The sequence below is a fragment of the Rattus norvegicus genome, chromosome 3 (assembly GCF_036323735.1).
Source record: "Rattus norvegicus strain BN/NHsdMcwi chromosome 3, GRCr8, whole genome shotgun sequence".
NCBI lineage: Eukaryota > Metazoa > Chordata > Mammalia > Rodentia > Muridae > Rattus > Rattus norvegicus.
In genome coordinates this window covers 137551045-137572318 of record NC_086021.1, presented here as the reverse complement: position 1 = coordinate 137572318, position 21274 = coordinate 137551045, and the positions used below count along the sequence as shown (strand labels likewise).

At 44.6% G+C, this 21274-nt stretch overlaps 1 long non-coding RNA gene across 5 annotated transcripts; it reads left to right on the top strand.

Moving 5' to 3' along the window:
- Nucleotides 1-14354: 14354 nt before the first annotated feature.
- Nucleotides 14355-20953, top strand: LOC134486152 (uncharacterized). 5 transcript variants are annotated; one of them, XR_010064895.1, is made up of 4 exons: nucleotides 14355-15280; nucleotides 15456-15688; nucleotides 18130-18232; nucleotides 20758-20953. It is a non-coding gene; the product is annotated as an uncharacterized LOC134486152 (long non-coding RNA). The 5 variants fall into 5 exon arrangements; XR_010064894.1 differs by having other exon boundaries at nucleotides 19510-20953; XR_010064898.1 differs by lacking the exon at nucleotides 15456-15688.
- The last annotated feature ends 321 nt before the right edge of the window (nucleotides 20954-21274 follow it).

The following is a 21274-nucleotide window of genomic DNA, read 5'->3' as shown; positions in this document are numbered from 1 at the left end:
GAGAGAGAGAGAGAGAGAGATTATAAAAACTTAAACTAAGTCATACATAAAAGGTCTAAATAAATTAATTATACAGGGTTTATAGTACACAATTTAAGAATGATATATGTTTAATATTTAAGGTTTATTAAAATTCCTAAGGTTATAATGACCTACTCATGGCAACGGATACTAACTTTGTTAACCTTTGTCCACTCGAGAAAACTGAGTCAAAGCAAACCCAAACTTCTTTGAAACTCTTTGGGTCGTTTTGTTTAGAATTCACCAAATGTTATACAGAGGTTAAAGCATAAGGCTGAAAATGCTCTTCTTCTGGGCACTCAGCAAAGCTCGAAAGACTACACCAGAGGGGATAAGAAGGTCAAAGGGGACATTCAATACTTTTGTCCTTGAGATTCATGGTGAGCCAGAACTCAGGGGACAATAAGACACCTCTGATAAATTGCCTGTCCTTTTGATCAGAAAGTCATGTAGTCTCCAGAGATTAGATTCTAACCAATGTGAATCCTGTGATCAGGGAAGCCACTAGGGACCTCAGGCTACATGTGCTACAATTCTTAAGCTAATTATATGGGGGGGTCTACACCATTGCTAAACAGATATGGGGGAATGTGTGACTCACAGTGAGGAAAGGGGAGAATAAACATTTTAAAAGCCTAAAATACATACTGATTGTCCCGGACTAGGTCTTTGGATAGATAGAGATATGTCCCCTCCCTGCTGCTTCTGCTGATAATGTGGCTAAAATTATCTGTCTCCCTGCAAGTTACAAAAGGGGAAATGCTGTTACTGCCAAGGGTAACCACAGAGCAGACAGAGAAGCAAAAATAGCAACTTTTAAAAGTAGTGGGGGGATGGAGCTGGCAATATGATGAGATGCATGAACTCCCAGGCTGTTAGGTAAATGGGACCCCAGGTACTCACAACAGGAAATGACTTGGGTTAAGATTGGAAATGGGGACTATTTGGCCTTTAAAGATGAAAAGATAACCATCTCTGTGGCCATGGTCCTTGCATTTGATAAACAGCCCCATCGGGCACCCATGTCAGCCTGGACAGCTCTGGAAAATGTGTTTGGCTGAAACTTTTATACTTCTTGGCTTTCCAGCATACCCCTATATATTACACACACACACACACACACACACACACACACACACACACACACACACACACACGATTGGTCCCAATCTGGTGCTAGATTTCCGAAGGATTCCTAAGAGCTACTGGTCTTCAATCTACATTGGAATCCTGAAGAAGTAGGTTCTAATGCCAGCAAAGGAATTCCTGAGTGGTAGGATAGATGAACTTGCCAACGTGAATAAGGGCAATCAGGTAATAAGTAAAAGCTTCCTTCTTCCATGTCCTTTTATGTGGGGCTGCCACCAGAAGATGTGGCCCAGATTTAAGGGGGCCCATCTCAAATGACCCAATCAAGAAAGTCTCTCACAGGTGCCCAGTTGCTTGGATTTTAGTTGATTCCAGATGTAGTCAAGTTGTCAACCAAGGTTAGCCATCACAAATCCATCCATCCCTTTTCAACCCGACAGTCACTTCTCTATGTCATGCTTAGTTTATAAATGACACCAATAATGAGATCATAATTTCATGGGACATGATATACCCCACATATGCCACAACACGCATAGCTTAGGAATTGGTGTGACTGAGGTGACAGTGAATAAAAGGACTATATATACACAGAGAAAAGGCTGGGACTGAGGGGCTGTGTGCCCTGATGCAGCTGCAGCAGCAGAAGCCCTGCAACTCAGTACACAAATTATATGCAACACAGTACACTGATTCCATGCAACACAAAGGTATTGGACAGAGGTGGGTGAGCCGATCTTGGCGGGAGGCCTCTAGAGAGAAGCAGTCTCAGGTGGCAGTCTTGGAGAGGGGGAAGCTGCAGTTCATAATTTCTGTACATCCTGGTTTAGCTAATGGTTACCTGTCGGATGATGCCATACAGGTGAAGGCAGGTACAAGACAGAATGAGGTCTGTCATTGGACTAGAAGGAAGGGTAGGCGGGAGAAAAGTTTTAAAGAGAGGAAGAGACTGGAGCGAGGTGGGAGAAGCAGTGGAGAGAGCATGGAGGCTGACGTTAAGATTCCTCTCTGCACCTTTCCAGGTTGTTATGAATGTTCTTAAGGGATGGATGTGTATAGGGCTTTGTGTGTCTCAGAGGGCAGTTATATCTTATCAATTGGTTGTAAGTTAATTGTGTGGATGCATTATACATTGAACATTTAACACATAAATCTGGTTGTTGGGTTCCAGTTTGCTGAATAATGATTTCACTGGGTGTTGGGAGTGTGAACAGAGTGTGTGACAGGAAGCCTGTTAGGCTACAGAATGCTTGGGGATAGCATGGTGTGGGGCCATGCTAGCACAGCCTATGGAATGCTATGTGAGTCTCGGGTGTGGTAACAACTGCCAAGGAGATGGTGTGTGAAAGCAATAGCAAAGAAACAGCTAGAACGCTCGGATTCTTGGGAGTGGGAGCAGCGCAGGAACCAGGACGAATGTCTTCATTTAAAATTTTATAGCTTTGCCATTACTCTGAGCTTGATCCAGGCAAGACTTTGCCAATCCCATGGATCTGAGGTGTTGGGATACTTGATAGGGACACACTCATATCAACAGCACACATTCACTCAGGACTTCCACCTTCTCCCTCACACAATCATAAACGCAGCGTGTAATTCAGAGTAGATGGTAATGTTCTTCAAGGACTGGTTAGGATTTTAGTGTCCTATAACTTAAACATGAAAATAGCCACTGATATTATTTCAATTGATGTTACATGGCATGAGGAAGATGAGTAAAGAAAGCACAGTATTTCCTCAATATATGTGTATATGCACAAACACATTCTTAACAAAGCAGGACAGAAATGGTGCCCATTATAAACTGGTCATATCACCTTAGCTGGTATTTATAACCACCTTCCTCTATTACCCTTCATCTGCATATATTTCCTTCATCTTCAGCAAGCACATCAGAAGGTCTTGGTTCCTTTCCTGAAGGAGTGATACTTTCTTCCTGAAGGGTCTGGGCCCTTCGTCATCTAGCCTGGATTAAGCCATTGTAGTTTCCCATTGACTTTACTGGCAGGACATCTTAACACCAAGAGTTGTCCTAAAGGATCTCCTGTACTCCAGACATACTCTTCCTTCCCTCTATTGTGAAGAAGCAACTCAATTTCTTCTTGGTAGTCTGGATCAATCATTCCTCCTAACAGTGTTATTTCTTTCTTATCCTGTTGGCTTAAGAGCATCAGAAGCCCAAAGTGGACAGAAAGAAGTCTGAGTTCCAGTTCAATGGAATGTTTGTAGTATTTCCTGGCAGGAGAGCTCCCCAATCTGGAACCAAAATTCCTAAGCCATTGTAACTTAAGGTCATCAGAACAGGAAGCAAAGCTCTTCCTAGGGGGTCATTAGGGATGATTGTGAGTGGGATAATTCCCATTTCCACCCCTTGATTCCTGCTCCCATTAACCCTAGTGATAGACACTCCATATACTGCATTCTGGAGATCCCGACTCAGCCCTCCAGGCTGCTGCCACCTAACTGGCACCGTAACTGCCTTCAAAAGGCCACACCACTGTTTTATCAAGCCAGCTGCTTCATTATGGAGAACATGGTAAGCCCAGTGGATTCCATGAGCATGGCTCCGCCATTGTACGTCCATGACTCTAGAGCGAGTTCCCTGATCAGAAGCGATGATGTATGGAATACCACGGTGGTGAATAAAGCCCACAGATGGTAGTCTGACAAAAGCATTATGATCAAGAAAGGCAAATCCATAACCATAGTAAACATCGATTCCAGTAAGACAACATGCCCATAAATAAATTGGTTCGACAAGGTCAACCTGCCACTGTGTCACTGGCTAGTCAGCCATTCCTGGAAATGGTGCCATACCAGTTGAACCCAGGTTCTTACTAGTAGTCTAATGGGAGAGGTTCCCTGACCTGTTTGGTCTCTGCTGCTACTAGATCTAGCACTTAGCAGCAACTATAGCCAGGTCAGCTTTAGTGAGAGGTAGTCCATGTAGTCAAGGCCATGTTTAACCTCTATCTTTGCCACCATGGCTACTTTGTTCACGGGACCTTAGGACAATGACAAGAATGGCTGTGGAAAGAGGCTGACTGTCCAGAGAATCCTATCATACTTGATTATTGAACTTCTCCGTTGAAGTCACCTTTTAATGAGCATTTATATAAGACAAAAGTGTCTTTAAATTCTTTGCCCATTTGAAGAAATTTGTCCAAATTCTTCTCCAAATGTCTTTCTCACCAATTTTCCAATCATTTTCTTTCCAAGTTCTTGACTATTCACCCAACCCATTGGCTACAGCTCATTACTCAGCAAACAATTGAGTACCTAGTCATTTTCTCCTTTATGATGGTTTGAATAAGGATGGCTACCATAGGCTCATATATTTGAATGCTTATTCACCAGGAAATGACACTATTTGAAAGGATTAGAAGGATTGGGAGGTATGGCCTTGCTGGGGGAAGTGTCAGTTAGGGGTCAGCTTTTAAGGTTTCAAAACTCCATGCCAGGCCTAGGCTATCTCTCTCTTTGCCTAGGGGTCTGGATGTAATTCTTGGCTATTGGGTCAGCATCTGCCTCATGCTGCCATACTCCCCGCCATGATGACAATGAACTAAACAACCTCTAAAACAGTAAGCAAGCCCTCAATTAAATATTTTCTTTCATAAGAATTGTCTTGGTCATGGTGTCTCTTCACAGCAATAGAACAGCAACAAAGACATCCTTGTAAGCAAAATTATATAGCCATATGTACTGCCTGAACTTCTACCCACTATGAAGGGTACTTTCCCTTTACCAGTGTCTTTCAGAGACATCTGAGAAAGGAACTGTAATGTTGCAACTGTCTACTTCGGGGTAGTGCCTGAATAGTGTGAACCACCAGTAAAGCAGGGTCTAGTCTTCTCTTCCTCAATATAATAGGGCATACCCCATGAGGGTACAGGTGCATGCTTAGGAGCAGACGGCATTTTAACAGGAATTGAAACCAAAGGCATTTGTGCAACTTCTTTATTTAACTTCCTTGTGCCTTCAGGACTTGCTCAAGTCTGATCACATATATACAACTTCCATTTGATAATGGATTTCTGCTGTTCGTATACCACTTTATGGCTTGGTGGATTAGATAATACATGGGTCATGATGGATAGCTCAGTTCACATGGTAACTTGGTGACCCATTGTCATAATTCAGTTTCCATTAAGGCCCAATTACTGGCCAAGAGCTGTCTCTCAAAGGGAGAATAATTTGTTTGAAGATGGTGGTAGATCCTTGCTCCAAAATCCCAATGGTCTTCTTTGTGATTTATCGATAGGGGATTGCTAAAGGCTCCAAAATTATCTCTACCTATTACCAATACCTCAGGAACCATTGGGTTTGATGGATCATATGGCCGAAGCCGGAGAGGAACCTATCAGCAGCCTGGACCTTTTGAAGAGCCTTCTCCTGTTTCAGACCCAATTCAAAGACAGTAGCTTTCTGAGAGTCACTTGGTACATAGGCCAGAGTAACACACCCAAAAGGGCAATGTTTTGTCTCCAGAATCCAGACAGGCCCACAAATCATTGTGCTTCTTCCTTAATAATAAAAGAAGTCAGGGGCAGTGACTTATCCTTTACCCTGGAAGGACTATTTCTGCATGTCCCACACTACTGAACTTGTAGAAATTTCACTTGAGGTCAAAGGTCTTTGAATTTTGGTTAGACTTATTTCCCTTTCTCTGGTGTACATATTCATTACCAACAAGTTCAAAGTGGTTGCTACCTCCTGCTCTCTTAACTCAATCAGCATAATGTCATTGATATAGTGTTCCAGTGCGATATTTTGTGGAAGAGACAGATGATCAGGATCACTTTGAGCTTAAGTTACGACTCAGGGCTGGAGAGTTAATAAACTCCTAAGGTAAAACTGTAAAGGTATACTGCTGGCCTTGCCGGATTTCTGGAAGCAGATTGCTACTGGGGGTCCTTATGGACAGAAAAGGGGGTTTGTTAGAACAGTGGCTACATATCATGTACCAGAAAATGTGTTAATCTGATAAGTAAGGGCACCATATCTGATACAGCAGTTGCAATAAAAGTCACTTTTTAATTAGGTTTGCAGCAGTCATCTGGCATTCTCCATGATCTATTGGTCTTCACAGGCCAGTTTGGAGGGCTAGAGAGAAATGCAGTGAGAACCACTACCCCTGTCTTGCAAGTCCTTGATGGTGGCCAATATCCAAGGATGTGATATTGATTTTGGTTCACTACAATATCACATATACAAAACACACATATCAGTTCTCTTCCTTTAGAGAACACTGACAAATAGAGATTGCAGTTCCAGGAGTGGTTCTAGAGAAACAGAGTTGTACAGCTGAGTTACTTAAGTACCTGAAACAGGTTTTCTAATTCGACGACACCTGTGGTTCCAGAAGGCTCATCTGATACCATGGAGAGCCCTAAAACGGTATGAGCTACTTAGGGAAGGTACAGGATAAATTCATTTTATTGTACTGGCTCACCTATGGTAAAGAGCAAGGGATTTAGCAACTTTTCACACTTTTTTAAAACCTTTGACAACTTGTGAAAAATAATGGTGCTGACTGGTGGCTTCCAGCATCTTAGGATAAACTGATTAAGAAAAAGAATGAGCTCCTAATAAAACAATCAACTCCTAATCTCAGGACGCAGTGGCCAGAGAGAAGAATAAACTGGGTTCTTTCTATAAGTGACTAGTTCCCGATTCACATAACAGTCCAAAGGTTTCTAAGTATGCCCTGGAAGAGAATTCTCTCTATCAAACCCGATCCCACATTAGAAGATTGGCTGACCTACAGTTCCTGTCTAGGGACCATGCTTGTGTGTGTGTGTGTGTGTGTGTGTGTGTGTGTGTGTGTGTGTGTGTGTGACAGTGGTTAAAGTGAGGGTACTAACTGGTGGCTTGGGATGGAGATGTATGAGCACACTAATGAGGCAGAGGACTTTGAACCCTCAGTCTAAGGGGTTTGTGTTATCTAAAAGAGTGGCCTCCCCACCCTTACTAGAGAATCATCACACTCTGCAATAGTGACCTCTCCAACTTTTCTTGGTGGAATTAATCCTTCATTATCTGACAAACTCTGTGTGACTTCACCTGAAGGAAATCCCAGGCATGCCAATGCTGCTGTCCCTCAAGGCACCTCTAGACCTATAACCAGACTCAAGGTTAAACAGGATCCTAGAGAGGAGAAAGTATAGTCCATGGGGAGGTGTGCTATAGAATTAAACAGCTTAATGAGTTTGCTAATTCACTGAAGCAGAAATCTGAGCAATATATGTGGGAATGGACATTAAGGGTATGGGATAATAGTGAAAGGGACGTAAACTGGATCAGGTTGTGTTTGACAAAATATACCCACCAAGTGGAGAGCCTAGGTTTAATATGGAAGCTCACCAAGTTATAAAAAAGTGTCAAGAGTTTGTTTGATTAGTTGGTTGAGTCATTTATCATAAGATAGCATACTGAAAAGGAACTGGAAGTGCCTGATATTCATTGGCTTAGTGTCGATGAAGGGATATTTTAAGAGTTATAAATTTAAGCGATAAAATTTACGATGCAAGAGTGACTGTTGTGCAATATATTTAAAACCTGATCTTCCATAATGGGAAGGCCCAGAAGACATGCCCTTAATTAATGCTATAAGTTGTAAAATGGTGAGAGAAGCATTTTCAAAGTGCTTTGTTGTCATTGCCCGTCCCGGCTTTCAGCCCCAAGTGTCTCTTCTTTTGGTTTCCTTCAGCAAAACATGGTGATATACTGAAGCCTAATGACGGAATAAGAGAATCATAGTCTACTGCTCCAGCATCACCATGTTTTCTAACCATTACACTGAGCCTAGAGGGACTGTGCTAGCTCCTTTTTGTCCACTTGACACAGGCTAGAGTCATCTGGGAAGCTGGGACCTCAATTGAGAAAATGCCTCCATCAGATCGCCTGTAAAAAAGTCTGTGGGTCATTTTCTTGATTTATTGAAGGGTCTAGGGACTGTGTGTGGTGCTAGCTCTGGGCAGTGGTCCTGAGTTATGTTTTAAAAAGCTGAGCTAACCATGAGGAACAGGTCAGTAAGCAACATTCTCTTTTTCAGATTCCTTCCCTGACTTCCCTCAACAAGTGTCTGTGATCAGAACATGTAAGTCAAACAAATCTGTTCCTCCTATGATTGGGACAAGGTTCCTCCATCTAGTCCCTGCTTCAGTCCTCTCCCATGGGAAAGTCCCTTAAAAAATTATCCAACCCTGTCCCAGGGTCCTGCTGTCAAGATACCCCAGCTAACTGCTGCTTTTTGCTTCTGTTAAACTGCTTGCTTGCTCTGCTTCCTCTTGCAACTGCCAACCAGAATATGATTTTTGCCTTTAAAAGCTCCCTGCAGAAAGCAAATGGGGCTTCTCTGTGAAAACTGACTCTTTCCAGGCAGTAGCCAGTTTAATAAAGATTCTCAAATTTGTAATCTGGTTTTATTCAGTGGTCCTTGGAGACTTTGCCCCAGGACATTCCTTCAAGTTGCTTTTGTGTCATGATATTTATCATAACAATGGAAAGCAAACTAAGACGGGGACCGTCAGGTTTATGGTGAAACCTAGTGTCTTCATCATTTTAAATTAAACGTAACCATAAATATAGATCTTAACATGTACTCTACTCATTGGAACGTGATGTTTATGCAAATGAGCAGTTGTCCAGTATAGTGCTGAGTGATTTATCAGCATTTGTCAGTGGTTTATTGGTATTTGCCAAACAGAATCATTTTGCACAAAGCAGTCATTGTGTCTGATTTGGTGAATATGACTGTTGTAAAAGCCCCAACAAAGTCCATTATTTGTTTTCTAATTTGAAGAAGACTGAGGACTATAATGATCTCCCAGATGGCTTTCTGGAACTTCTGTACATCTCCGGGACGTTAATGAAGAAGATGAGGTTGTTGGTCTGAGTAAAATGATGCCCTTAAAGAAACTTCCCAGCCAGGAGGTGGTGGCCACGCCTTTAATCTCAGAACTTGGAAGGCAGAGGCAGGCAGGTCTCTGAGTTTGAGCCAGCCTGGTCTACAGAGCAAGTTCCAGGACGGCCATGGCTACACACAGAAACCCTGTCTAAAAAAACCAGGATGGGGGGAGAAAGACAGAGAGATAGAGAAACAGAGAGACAGAGAGAATGTAGCCAGAGTGGCTCTTCAACAGCATGACATACAAGTCTTTGGAAGGAAAGTATTTAAAGGTATTCAGCATGATTCTGTGTGATTGAGACACATTGAAGACCTATAGAAACTTGAATTTAACTAATGGATTTAATAATGATATCTCTACAATACGTCAGACTTTGACTAACTTTCACCAGTGTAGTGTTTTCTGGAAACAAGCTACCCTGAACTGAAGATGGAGCACTGCCAAAGTGACTGCGTGCAACTTAGAAAATCATCTCATTTATCAAAATGAAATTCATGACACTCTTCAAGTAAGAAAACAGCCAACCAGCATTGACTTAGAAAGAGTGGATTGCTGGGTTTCCACAGAGGCCACCTTGCTGTGGATGATGAGGTAACACCACAGCTCTGGGTGGCCTTTATCATGACATTCATGACATTTGCTACGGCACTTGCTGTGCTGTGTGCCAGCCTCAGCTGCCCGAAGCACTCATCTGTCAGCATCTAAAACAGGGCAACACGCAGCGATTGCTTGCCAGTTAGTTGAGATTTTCACACAGGATTCCTTCAGAGACATGGAACCAAGTAGCCCTGTTCCCACACAGCACAATCCTGAGACATGACAGAGCGTAAGGATGGGGTAGAGAGAAGCCACTTGGAGAGAGAAAGGACAAGCACATTCCAGGCAGAAGGACAGTGGATATAAATGGCCTGACTCCAAGTGATGAGGGCCTGGCACACACAGAAGCAGGGGAGAGATGAGCTGGTCAGGAGTAGCAGGAAAAGCATTACTGTTATCTGAGGTGCAAAGGGTAGACTATGAGGCTTTCAACAGAGGCAGCATGGACTGTCTCACCTTTGGAAAGATCTTTTGACTGACCTGTGGCAAATGGCTCTAAGAAGATAAGAATGCAGTCAGGTCAGATAAGGCACTCCTACAGAGGCATTATCCAGTGAGAGGCAATGGAGGGGAGAGGTCCAGGTGAAGAGAATGATGGGAAGTGGATAGGGTTTGCTGAAGAGAAGATGGACAGGCAAGCAATAGCTAGGGGAGTAGCTGGATGGGGGTAGATATGTGTGCAACTTTTGCAGGCACAAAGCTTTTGGGACGATTACAGAGTTGGAATGGAGATTAGGAGCTCTCTTTACAGTGTATGAAGTGTGGAGTTTCTGGTAAGCATGCAGGTAATAAAGCAGGAAGCAGTAGGGCACACAGGTCTCCAGGACACTTCAAAGAGGCATAAGCAAAACACAGAAACCTGTGACTTAGCATACAGATGCATGCAAAAATCACAGGGCAGAATGTGGTCCTCTAGGCAGAAATGGGCTGAGTGATGACCCTGAGGAAGGCCAATGCTTAGGCACCACTTGGAGGAAGTCCTGCAAAGAAGATCAGGAAACAGCAGCTAGGGAGATCGGAGGAAATTTCTAGAGATAGATTATATTCAAGCATGGTGTGGTGGAAAACTCCAAGTGTTCTAGTGCCTTTAGGGCACAAAATACATTTCTTTTCTTTCTCCTTTGGCTAAAAGAGGAGTCTAATGCACAAGACCTACACTTTACTACTGCTTCTCCTTTACCACCCACCTTGTCTATGGGAACCAGGTGTGAAATGCTGCTGACTGAGAAAATGTAGGAAAGGAAGCCTTGCATCTCTCCAGTGCCAAGGCCTCAGGGTGGCTTTTGATTTTACCTTGAACCCGTGTGTGTGTGTGTGTGTGTGTGTGTGTGTGTGTGTGTGTGTGTGTGTGTGTGTGTATGTGTGTGTGTTCCTGTGTGTGTGTGTGTGTGTGTGTGTGTGTGTGTTTAATTTTATTTAATCTTCTTCTACAGTCCAGACTCCATCCTCCTTCCGGTCTACCCTCTGACAGCTCCCCATCCCTTTCCCCTTAACCACTTCCCCCCCCTCATTCCCAGTCTCCACAAGGATGTCCTTACCCCACCATCCCACCAGACCTCCCCCTCCCTGGGGCCTCCAGTCTCCTGAGGGTTAGGTGCATCCTTTCTGAGTCCAGAGCTCACGCTCTAAGATCATACATATACTCATGTTTTTTAAAAAGATTTTATTTGGGGCTGAAGCAATGGTTCAGTGGTTAAGAGCTCCGACCACTCTTCCAGAGGTCCTGAGTTCAATTCCCAGCAACCACATGGTGGCTCACAACCATCTGTAATGAGATCTGATGCCCTCTTCTGGTGTGTCTGAAGACAGCTACAGTGTACTCACGTACATAAAATAAATTTAAAAAAATCTTTAAAAAAAAGAAAGAAAAAAGATTTTATTTTCGTTTCTGTGTACCTTTGTATCTGTAGGCCACATGCATTTGCCTCTTCCATTTAAAAAGATGCATGTCTGTAAGAACACGCATGTGTACATATGCCTCCGCGCAGAGGTTACGAGCACATGTACGCCACCCGTATTTACTTTGTTTCTGGCGATCAAACTCAGAGTCTGGCAGTGCTTGTAAGGCAGGCACTGCACTGGGCGAGCTGTCCTCAGCCCTGCACTGAGCGAGCTGTCCTCAGCCCTGCACTGGGCGAGCTGTCCTCAGCCCTGCTCTTGCTTTGTGTACTGCCCATGTTCAGTCTGTGCTGTTATTGGTGCTAACTGGATCTACCTTCTTTTTCTTTTTCCATTAATTTATTTATTCACTTCACATCCTGATCATAGCCTCCTTCTCTCCTCTCCTCCCAGTCTTACCCTCATACCCCCTCCTCCTCTCCCCATCCCCTTCTCAGAGAAGAGGAAACCTCCATTGGGTTCCAGCCCACTGGTCATCCAATAGAAACAGGAGTAAGCCCATTCTCTCCCATTGAGGCCATACACAGAAGGCCAGCTAGGAGGGGAAGGGGATCCAAAGGCAGGCAACAGAGTCAGGGACAGCCCCTGCTCCAGTTGTCAGGAACCCAAATGAAGACCAAGCTGCACGTCTGCTACATATGTATAGAAGGTCGAGGTCCAGCCCTGCATACTCTTTAGTTGGTGGTTCAGTCTCCGTGAGACCCCAAAGGTCCAGATTAGTTGACTCTGTAGGTCTTCTTGTGGTAATCTTGAACCCCCCAAGTCCCTCAATCCTTCCCCTAACTCTTCCACAAGACTCCCCGACCTCTGCCCAATGTTAGGCTGTGTGTCTCTGCATCTGTTTCAACCAACAGTGGGTTCTACCTTCTAAACATTTCTAATTCTGATACAATTGGTCTCCATGGCATAAAATAAGGTTGGTATGATTACTGTGTCACTGTTTATAAAAGAGAAGAAACGTGTGCACGCTTCATTGTAAGAAACCCCAAGAAACTATCCAAAAGGCACTCAGTTTCTGAATTTGCTGTTGGTCTGTCTTTTTGTTTCTTTTTTTTTTTTTTTTTTTTTTTTTTGAGACAGGGCTTCTCTGTGTAGCACTGACTGTTCTGGAACTTGCTCTGTAGACCAGGTTGGCCTTGAACTCTTGAGATCCACCTGTCTCTCTGCTTCCGAGAGCCACTTGGGATTAAAGGCATTTTGTGCATTAGACTCCTCTTTTAGCCACCACTGCTTGGCAGTTTCCCAATTTTCAGTACCTTGACTGTTAACTCCTCGTACTATACGTTCAACTAAGTTTTTCACACAAATAAGGTAATTGACTCTTATGTCATTTCCCTCTTCACCCAACAGAAAGTCTAGTCTTCTCTCCCTTGAGGCCCCACAACCCACCCAACCACCTCTGCTTTATCTTCTAGCACCATCTCCCTTCAATGGCGCTATCCTGACCTTCTCTTTTTTTTTTTTTTTTTTTTTTTTTTTTTTTGGTTCTTTTTTTCGGAGCTGGGGCCTTCTCTTTTTTAAAAGGAGATTTTACTTTTATTTTTTTTTATTCTGTGTGGGTGTCGGTCTGCAGGAGGATTTATGCCATCTGAATGTAGGTGCCCAAGGGATCTAGGAGGTCACCATCAGGGTCCCTGGGGCTGGAGCTCCAGGCAGCTGTGAGCCACCTTGTGTGGGTGCTAGGCAGAGAACTCGGGTCCTCTGGAGAAGCAGAAACTCATCTTGGCAGCTAAGCCCTCTCTCTAGCCCCTCTGACTCCTCTTGGTCCTCCATGGGGAACTGAGATCTGTTCGTCCCTGGTGGCCCTGGGTAGCAGATAAGGGTTCTGCTACAGGCTCTGCTTGGAGGTCACTTCCTCAAGCTTTTCCCAGAACTCAGTTTAATGTGATGCCCCTCATTCCCAGCGCTGAAAAACCCACACCCTCCTTTCTTCATTGCGATTGCTCTATCTGAAATTATGTCATTTATCTGCTATTCCTATGTCCATCCTGTCCCCAAGCCCAGCTCACGTTACACACAAACCTGTTAATGAACAAGTGCATTACTGACAACTCAGTGGTGGTCCTTGACATCCTATCTAAAATTGTTACTTTATGGTTCATAGCAGTCATACACAGAGAGAGCAGTTTGGATGCTGGCTTTGTCTGTCTGTCTGTCTGTCTGTCTCTGTGACTTTGGGTAAGTGGGAAGCATTGTAGGTTTGGTGAAATCAAGTGAAATCTGAGGTAGAAAGTGCCAGTTCTGGCAGACCTCGTTGGGTTCAAGCTAGACAAAAGCACACTACATAATTAAGACTGAGGAGCCGGGCCAGTCAGGACTCTCCTGGGAAGCAGAGCTCTACATTTTCAGGGTTCTCACTCCATTCGAGCACACAAAGAACAGCCAGCTTTTTCTCTTTTTTGCTTTCTAACTGGATAAGAGCCCCCCACCTCCCCACACACATATCATACCCCCCCATGGGATTAGAGTCCGCACTTTGTGATTGACCCCCTAATGGATTCCCCCCTTAACCCCCTAATGGGTTCCCTCCTTCCTGGTGATTGGTACTTTACCTTTGGATTTTATCTTTTGTAAGTGAGGGATACATTTTAGCCGAGAAAGGGCGCAGCGAGTTCCAAACAACACCATCACATTAAATGCGGTGCCACACTGACTCAGGGCCGCTGCTCATCTCTGTTTCTTAGAAGGAACAAAATGGTTGATTGGTTTTTGCCTCCGCCCATTTATTTGTTAGAACTGATTTAAAAAACACACACACACACACACCACACACTAACGTTTATAGCCAGAGAATTGAATCTGCATTCTAAGCACTTAAGTACAAAGCCATTTTCCAGACATCTTGTTGATTTTATTTTCCCCATTTAGACTGCAGCCTGCAGGGACGGCGGCTGGATTTGTAGCGATCTGGAGAAAATTTGACAGCAGATGTCACTGTCGCTCACACAGTCATCAGCCCCGCCATCTCAGAGCACCTACATCTTTAGCAGAAGGCAATTTTTTTGAAGATGGTTAAAAAAAAAAAATCTTCTACATTCTTGCACCCGTTCTTACACTGTGTCTGATCTCACTTAGCTCTGCACTGGCTTCAGGATGTCACGTTCATAAACCACAGGGAGAATGAGGATCAAGGTGGCCCCAAACTGCCTAAGTGACCCTCGTCTATGCCTAAAGTTGGGCTCTGCTCACGTTATCCTTGGGTACGGTCCAGTGTTGCTATAAATAGTCCCCTGAGCGGTCCTTCTCTCAGAGCTTCTGAGCCACTGAGAGCTAGAGTGTCATCCAGGGAAGTTGATAGACAAGGAGGCACGGGAATGCAGACTCTAAGCAAGTGAAATGACGTGCGGAATCCCAACAGGCCCTGAAGGAGCAGCTCTGCCATGATGCTCAGGCACTGACATTTGAAAGCCTTGACGTTGACAAATTACGCATCCCATTTCCTTTTCCATCTCCCGCCTGTGAAGCAACAATCAGCTTTGTCGTCCGCTCCTCAGGAAGCCAGCCAGACTGTGCCAGGATTGAAACTGAGAACCTGGAAACAGAGCCGTGCTGCACCTTTCTGACTTGCAGGCTGTTTCCTGTGTGAAGAGAGGCCCTGTGGGCTTGAGGAGGCGGGGCTAGAGGAAGGTACCCAACTGCTGCCGCTGGCTTTTAAGGATGGAGGACGAGTCCTGTCTATGGCCTTGCACATATGGTGTCATCTAATCTCTACGGGTCCGCTAAATAGCGTAGCCTCAAGCCCTCCGCTCCCCATCTTTCTGGTGAGTTATAGGAGATGAAAAAAAAATCTATTTTCAATTAAAATAAACAAAAGAGCCCAGAAATGCAGTGATCATAAATAAATAAATTTGATTAAGAGAACCCGACTCCGCAGCTTGGTCAAGCCTCCACAGCCAGGTTTCTCTGACAATTTCATTTATGCATCTGAATGCCCAGGCCCACGTCTTCCCTGCCCGTCTCTGGGGAGAGCACCGTCCAGGTTCACAGTGGCGCACCGTGTCAACGCTCTGGCTCTCAGTTTTGAAGGAGAATGGCAGCTGTTGTGATGGCTCCAACCAGATACGGTTTGCTCGGCACCCCCGCTTACACACCCACTTTGGGTTCAGTTTCACAGTCGGGCATCGAGAGGGCAGAGTCTTGTCCTCGTCCATGGAGGCTGATGGATACAGGTTTGTGATCTGTACGTGCCATACAGAAGTAAGCAATATGAAGTGCACAGTTTACTCCACTGAAATGTGGAGACGGGTTCTTCTCTAAGAGCAGCCTGGGAGTAGGCGAAAATTTCTCTCTTCCTTTCTTCCTTTCTTCTTCCTCTCTTTCTTTCTTCCCCCTCCTCCCTTCCACCACCATCCCTTCTTCTTCCTTTTAATTTTTTGGTTGTTGTTTCTTTCTTTATGTATCCCTGGATGTTGTGGAATTCAGTAGATAAACCAGGCTGGTCTTGAACTCACAAATAGCTGCTTGTCTCTGTCTCTTTAGGTCAGAATTTTTCAAAGAGAAAACTAAACAAAAATAGACCCTCTGAAAAACGTAGCAATAAGAGACTTTGACAAAGGCAAAATGGAGGGTCCCATATTTTCAAAGCCTTGAAGCCTGCATATCGCTGAGCAGACAATGGGTTGCTGAGGGCCGGGAGGGGCGGGAAGGGGAGGGGAGGGGAGGGGCAGGGAGAGCAGGGAGGGCAATTTTCCTTCTTGTGGTTCAGATCCAGGTTTAGAAAGAACCACCTTGCTGCCCCTGATTGGTAGGACTTCTTTCTTTTCTCAGGTGAAGGATCTGTACCTGTCCATTCATTGATTCATCATCCATAGATAATTTCATTCATTCATTCATTCATTCATTCATTCATTCATGCCATTTGTCTTATACTCCCCAGCATTTGACATTAGCAGTATACATTCAAATAGTCTAAAGAGACAGATCAGTGTTCAGGTATAGATAAAACAGGAGGAATAAATTGTATGTATAAAGTGCTTTCTATAATTCTGTTTCCTCAACTACACCATCTCTGTCCATTCATTCTCCTCTCATGGGATCTGATGTGCAAGTTGATAATAACTAGAGCTGAGGGACGGAGGAGCAGGAGCAAGGCACTGGTTACAGGAGAGCCAGGGGAGGAAACTCAAATGGAGTGCGTACGAGGTCTGAGAGTGATTCTGACTGTGCTGCACTCTGACTCTAAAGGCTTCCGAGCAGGGAGGGGCCGTGGTCCATCAGAGCACTCCCAGCCTATGAGAGGTGGCAGAGGCCTCTCTTTGTGCCCTTTATCCCATTTTACTCTGGAAGGCTCACCAGACTCCTTTGGGAAAGCTTTGCTCAGGTTGTCCTGAACCCAGTTGAACGCCTTGTGCAGATCCAAGCTCAGACACCACCCAGTCCACCATACAGTTTTCCTTCTTTACTCCGCTTTGCACGTCACCCAGAAGCAAGAGCAGCACATGCAGGACCTGAAGCCTCACAGGATCTGAGAGGTCTTGGGTGAGGGGGAAATCCACATGTTCACAAGAAATCCTCATTTTTAACAAGTACCCAGGTGATTCTGATAAAAGTTTCCCATTCTACCTCAAGTACAAATGAAGAGTTTGACACTCCTGAGAACTCGTCATGACCCCAGAATAACCAGAGCTAAGATTAACTGATCATATCCTGCACATCAGGTCCTCTTCTGAAGACAGAGGAAGACGGAGTCACTGAATCTTCATTCGTCTTGGATCCAGGAGGAGAAGCCATCATAATCTTACAACGTATCTACTGTATTAGAGATATGTGTCGTAAGTCAGGAAAAGGGAGCAAGATAAGCTGAGGTGTAGAGAAAGTTCTGTGACAGAAAAACAGCAGACGGTGACCCCTGGGGCCGTGAGCTCTCCTAGCACGGGTTTTTGGCCTGATTTACAGTACCAGGCACGTATTTCCTCTTGTGGAGCAGAGAGTGACTGATTACTCCCCATAACATCCAATGGCTCTATGCCATCCTCAGGCATATCTTGCCACAGCAGTGAAGTGGAAGTCTCTGGATATGTCATGTGATACAGACTCACACAGTGTTTTGCTAAGACAGACTTATGTGGTGTTGTGTTAAGACAGATTCATGTGTCGTTTTGCTGATGGTGAGGCAAGACCCACGGGAGGACGCGTGATGTTTGGAAAGAGGATAAATAAGACTCAACAGACAGTGACTGTGATTACATGGCCAGCTTTGCAACGCTTCATTGGCCTCAAGCCTTCGTCTTGCTGATCTTTGCTTTGTGGAGAGCAGCATGGCAGAGAACGTCTCCTGGCATCCCAGCTGGCCCCGGTCACTCCCCCACCGACTCAAGCCAATTCTGTGGAGGGAAGCCTGGCAGTTTCTGCTGGATTGTGCTGTAGCAGCTGCTGATTAGTGTTTGGTATCCAGACACTACTGAACTGGACTGCTAATATCCTGAAAAACTAAGATTGGAATTGCTCCAAGGAACTACTTCTGAACAGGGCCACATCCCTTCCTATTTACCATCTCCTCCCCCCTTCCTTTGGACAGTGGGCTAGGAGGAGGGGGTGAAGCATCTGAGAACCTTTATTGAAAGTAGGTTTTTAAACATCTAAGCCTCCATACCGTCATTATCGCTCACAGGCCTCACAGCTGCAAACGACTATTATGACTCCCCTCACTAGGAGCCTGCGCATCATCGTCCAGCACTGGCAGGGCTAGCCATTAGGGAAGGAGCTTCCTCCAGGTCAGTACCAGCTTGATTTTTCCATGACTTATGACAAAAGTGTATGGTGTCTTCAGCCACAGGGTCTCACTATCCCACTCATACCAGCAGCAGCAGTAATTACCTGAATTGTTTTGGGGATCTCTTAGGAGACCCTGACTCCTACCAACAGCTAAAGGGGAGGTGTTCCACACCTGGCACTGGGCTTTTAGACAACCTCTGGTTGGAGGAGGAGCTTATATAGGGTAACTCCAATTAAATCTTTTTATGAAAGTGTATGTGTATATAAAATAGGTTTCCATGTGGCTTTTCCAAACACCCAGAGTCAATACCATAAAACTTTTAATAGCCAGGTCTGATTCAGAACATCTGGGATACAGTGTTAAATGGTCTCTCATCACACTAAGGAATTCAATTCAATCATTCATATTGTTTAAAAACAAGCAAGCAAACAAACAAATGAAAAACTATTGGAGCCAGGGATAGAGGGACAGATGCTGCTCTGGCTTGGGAGGGGGATATTGGTTAAGGAGATCTTGGGGAAGACTAGAACTCCCAAAGCAGAAACCATTCCATAGATAAGGTGAGAAAGGGTATTGCAGAAAATAAATCACTCTAGTAGTTCTTACAAAGACTAGACCAGCAGAACAGCTGGTGTGTGGTCTGTAGGCTGTGTGCCCTTTGTTTTGGGGGTATTGTTGTTGTCGTAGTTGTTGTTATTGTTGTTGTTGTTGTTTTCTGATGTTTTAAAAGAATGCCTGAGAGTGAATAACTTATTAAGAACAGAATAATTCATTAAGAACTTAATTGGCTTGTAAATCTGGATGCTGGGAAATTCAAGAACATGCTACCTTCATCTGCCAATGGTATTCATACTGACCATCCCATGACAGACAGTAAGGGCAAGAGGTGGCAAGAGTGAGAGAAGGAAGCATCCATCGTTACGACATGCCCAGTCGGCAGTAACCGATCTACTCTTTCCTCAGTGACATTAATCCATCCATATGGGCAGACTCTTCATGGTCCAGTCAGTCCTACGTCAAATCACAGTAGCATGAACACATGCATATGTGAGAGAGGTGGCCAAGGTGGACTCTAGAAAGCACATTCTAGACTAGGCTGTGACCCAACTAGAATGATAACCACATGTAGTTTCTGAACTCAGAGATTCTTTTGGTGGTAGTGTTGGGGAAAGGTGGTTATTGAGTAGAAATCAAGCTTTTCATCATGATTTTTTCCATGAGAATTCTGAGGTACAGAGAAAAGGGATTCATTTGAGCTTGTACCATTTTGTTTAGAAACGGAGAGGGAAGACCTATTCTGCGTCTCACACACTAGCCCTTTCTACTCAGGAAACAAGAGGGAAGAGGATTAGCCATGACGGAGCTGGGCCTTGAGCCACACAGTTGGTGCCTGTGCTCTTGTTTCATCTGTGATGTAACCAGGAAGAAAGTGAGAATCACCTTAATTGTCTAAACAATGTGACCTGAAAAAGGTACTTCACTCCAGGGACAGCTCAAGAAGCCTTGTTGGAGGAGGGACTTTAAAGCTCTATTAGTCAGTGTTCTTTAAAGCATGGTCACAGGCCAGTATCACCATCACTGGACCCTGTGAGACATACATGTTCTCAGGCCCCACCACCCATCACTCCTGTGTGAGGAGAACCTCTGGATGAAGCATCTAAAAGGTGGATGGGTGTGGGTGCCCTACAATCCCCAGATTAATCTTCAACACACCCTCCTGACCTTGAGTTTTCTAGGGATGTTGAGCCATCTCTCTCGCCCCCTAGAGATAACTCTGAATCTCTCTGACCCTTCTGACTTATTCTATACCTAATCAGTAGGTTAGCATACAAGAATGGAGGAAACAGAAGACTGGATTTTTAAAAAAAAAAAAAAAAAGTGTCTCTGTTTTCAAAACAGTACATTTGAAGTCAGGAGAACCCCCATCCAAACACATCCTGAGCACAGGACTGCTGGATCCATGGGAAGGACTGTAGAATGGGCGTCAGTGACTTCTAAGGGCACTCGCTTCTACCTCATTGTCTCTGAATTCATGCTTCCTGGAGGACTTCAGAGAGATGTTTCCACATCATACGGAGCAGAGCAACAGAGGCGAGTGGGTTCTCCAGGGCCCTAGTATAACCCTTCTTGCTTTCCCTTACACCGTGGCTGAACTATTCTAGTCTCTCCCTTGGGGGAGGGGAGCTTCCAACTCCTCCCCAAGAGGCGGAAATGGCTCCCTGGTGGGCCCAGCTACCAGTGACTGGCAAGTAAACTGAAAAAGGCCACACCAGAGTTGTAGGTAAAAGAAGCCACTTGACAGATAAGACTGGAGGTTCCTGCCTAGCTGGGCTTCATAAAACAAATGAAGCATGTACAAGAAAAGCTCATAAAATACAAATGTGTGACAGATGGGTACTGCCCAGGTGGCCTGTAAGGGCTCACGGCCTAGCACATGCTTTGCTCTATCTTGACAAGCCCACTCTCATTATGTGAATCATTTTCCCTTTCTTAATGAACTGTCTCTTTCTGTTTCTAAATAAGAATCCATGGTCCAGGGCTGGAGAGATGGCTCAGAGGTTAAGAGCACTGACTTATCTTCCTGAGGTCCTGAATTCAATTCCCAGCAGCCACATGGTGGCTCACACCATCTGTAATGAGATCCAATGCCCTCTGAAGACAGCTACAGGGTAGTCATATAAATAAGATAAATAAAATTTAAAAAAAACAAACAAAAAAACATGGTCCAGTTCTTTGCTCTGGGACACAAGAACATGGGTGTAGAGTCAAATCTACGCCTGTAACATGCATGCCTCTGGAGCAGGGGTAGTTCTGTCACTAAGTCAGATGCCACCACACTGGCCCAAACCTGGGATATGACAATTCCGTCTAAGATGGTCACTTATTAACATCCCATACGTAGAAATAAATCTGAACTCCTGAAGAAGTAGAACAAAACCCTGTAATGCTAAATTAAAAGACTTTAAAATTTTCAGATGACATTCCCCAGGTTGAGCTATAAATCCCACATGATCACTATTGTTAACACAAGAAGCATGTC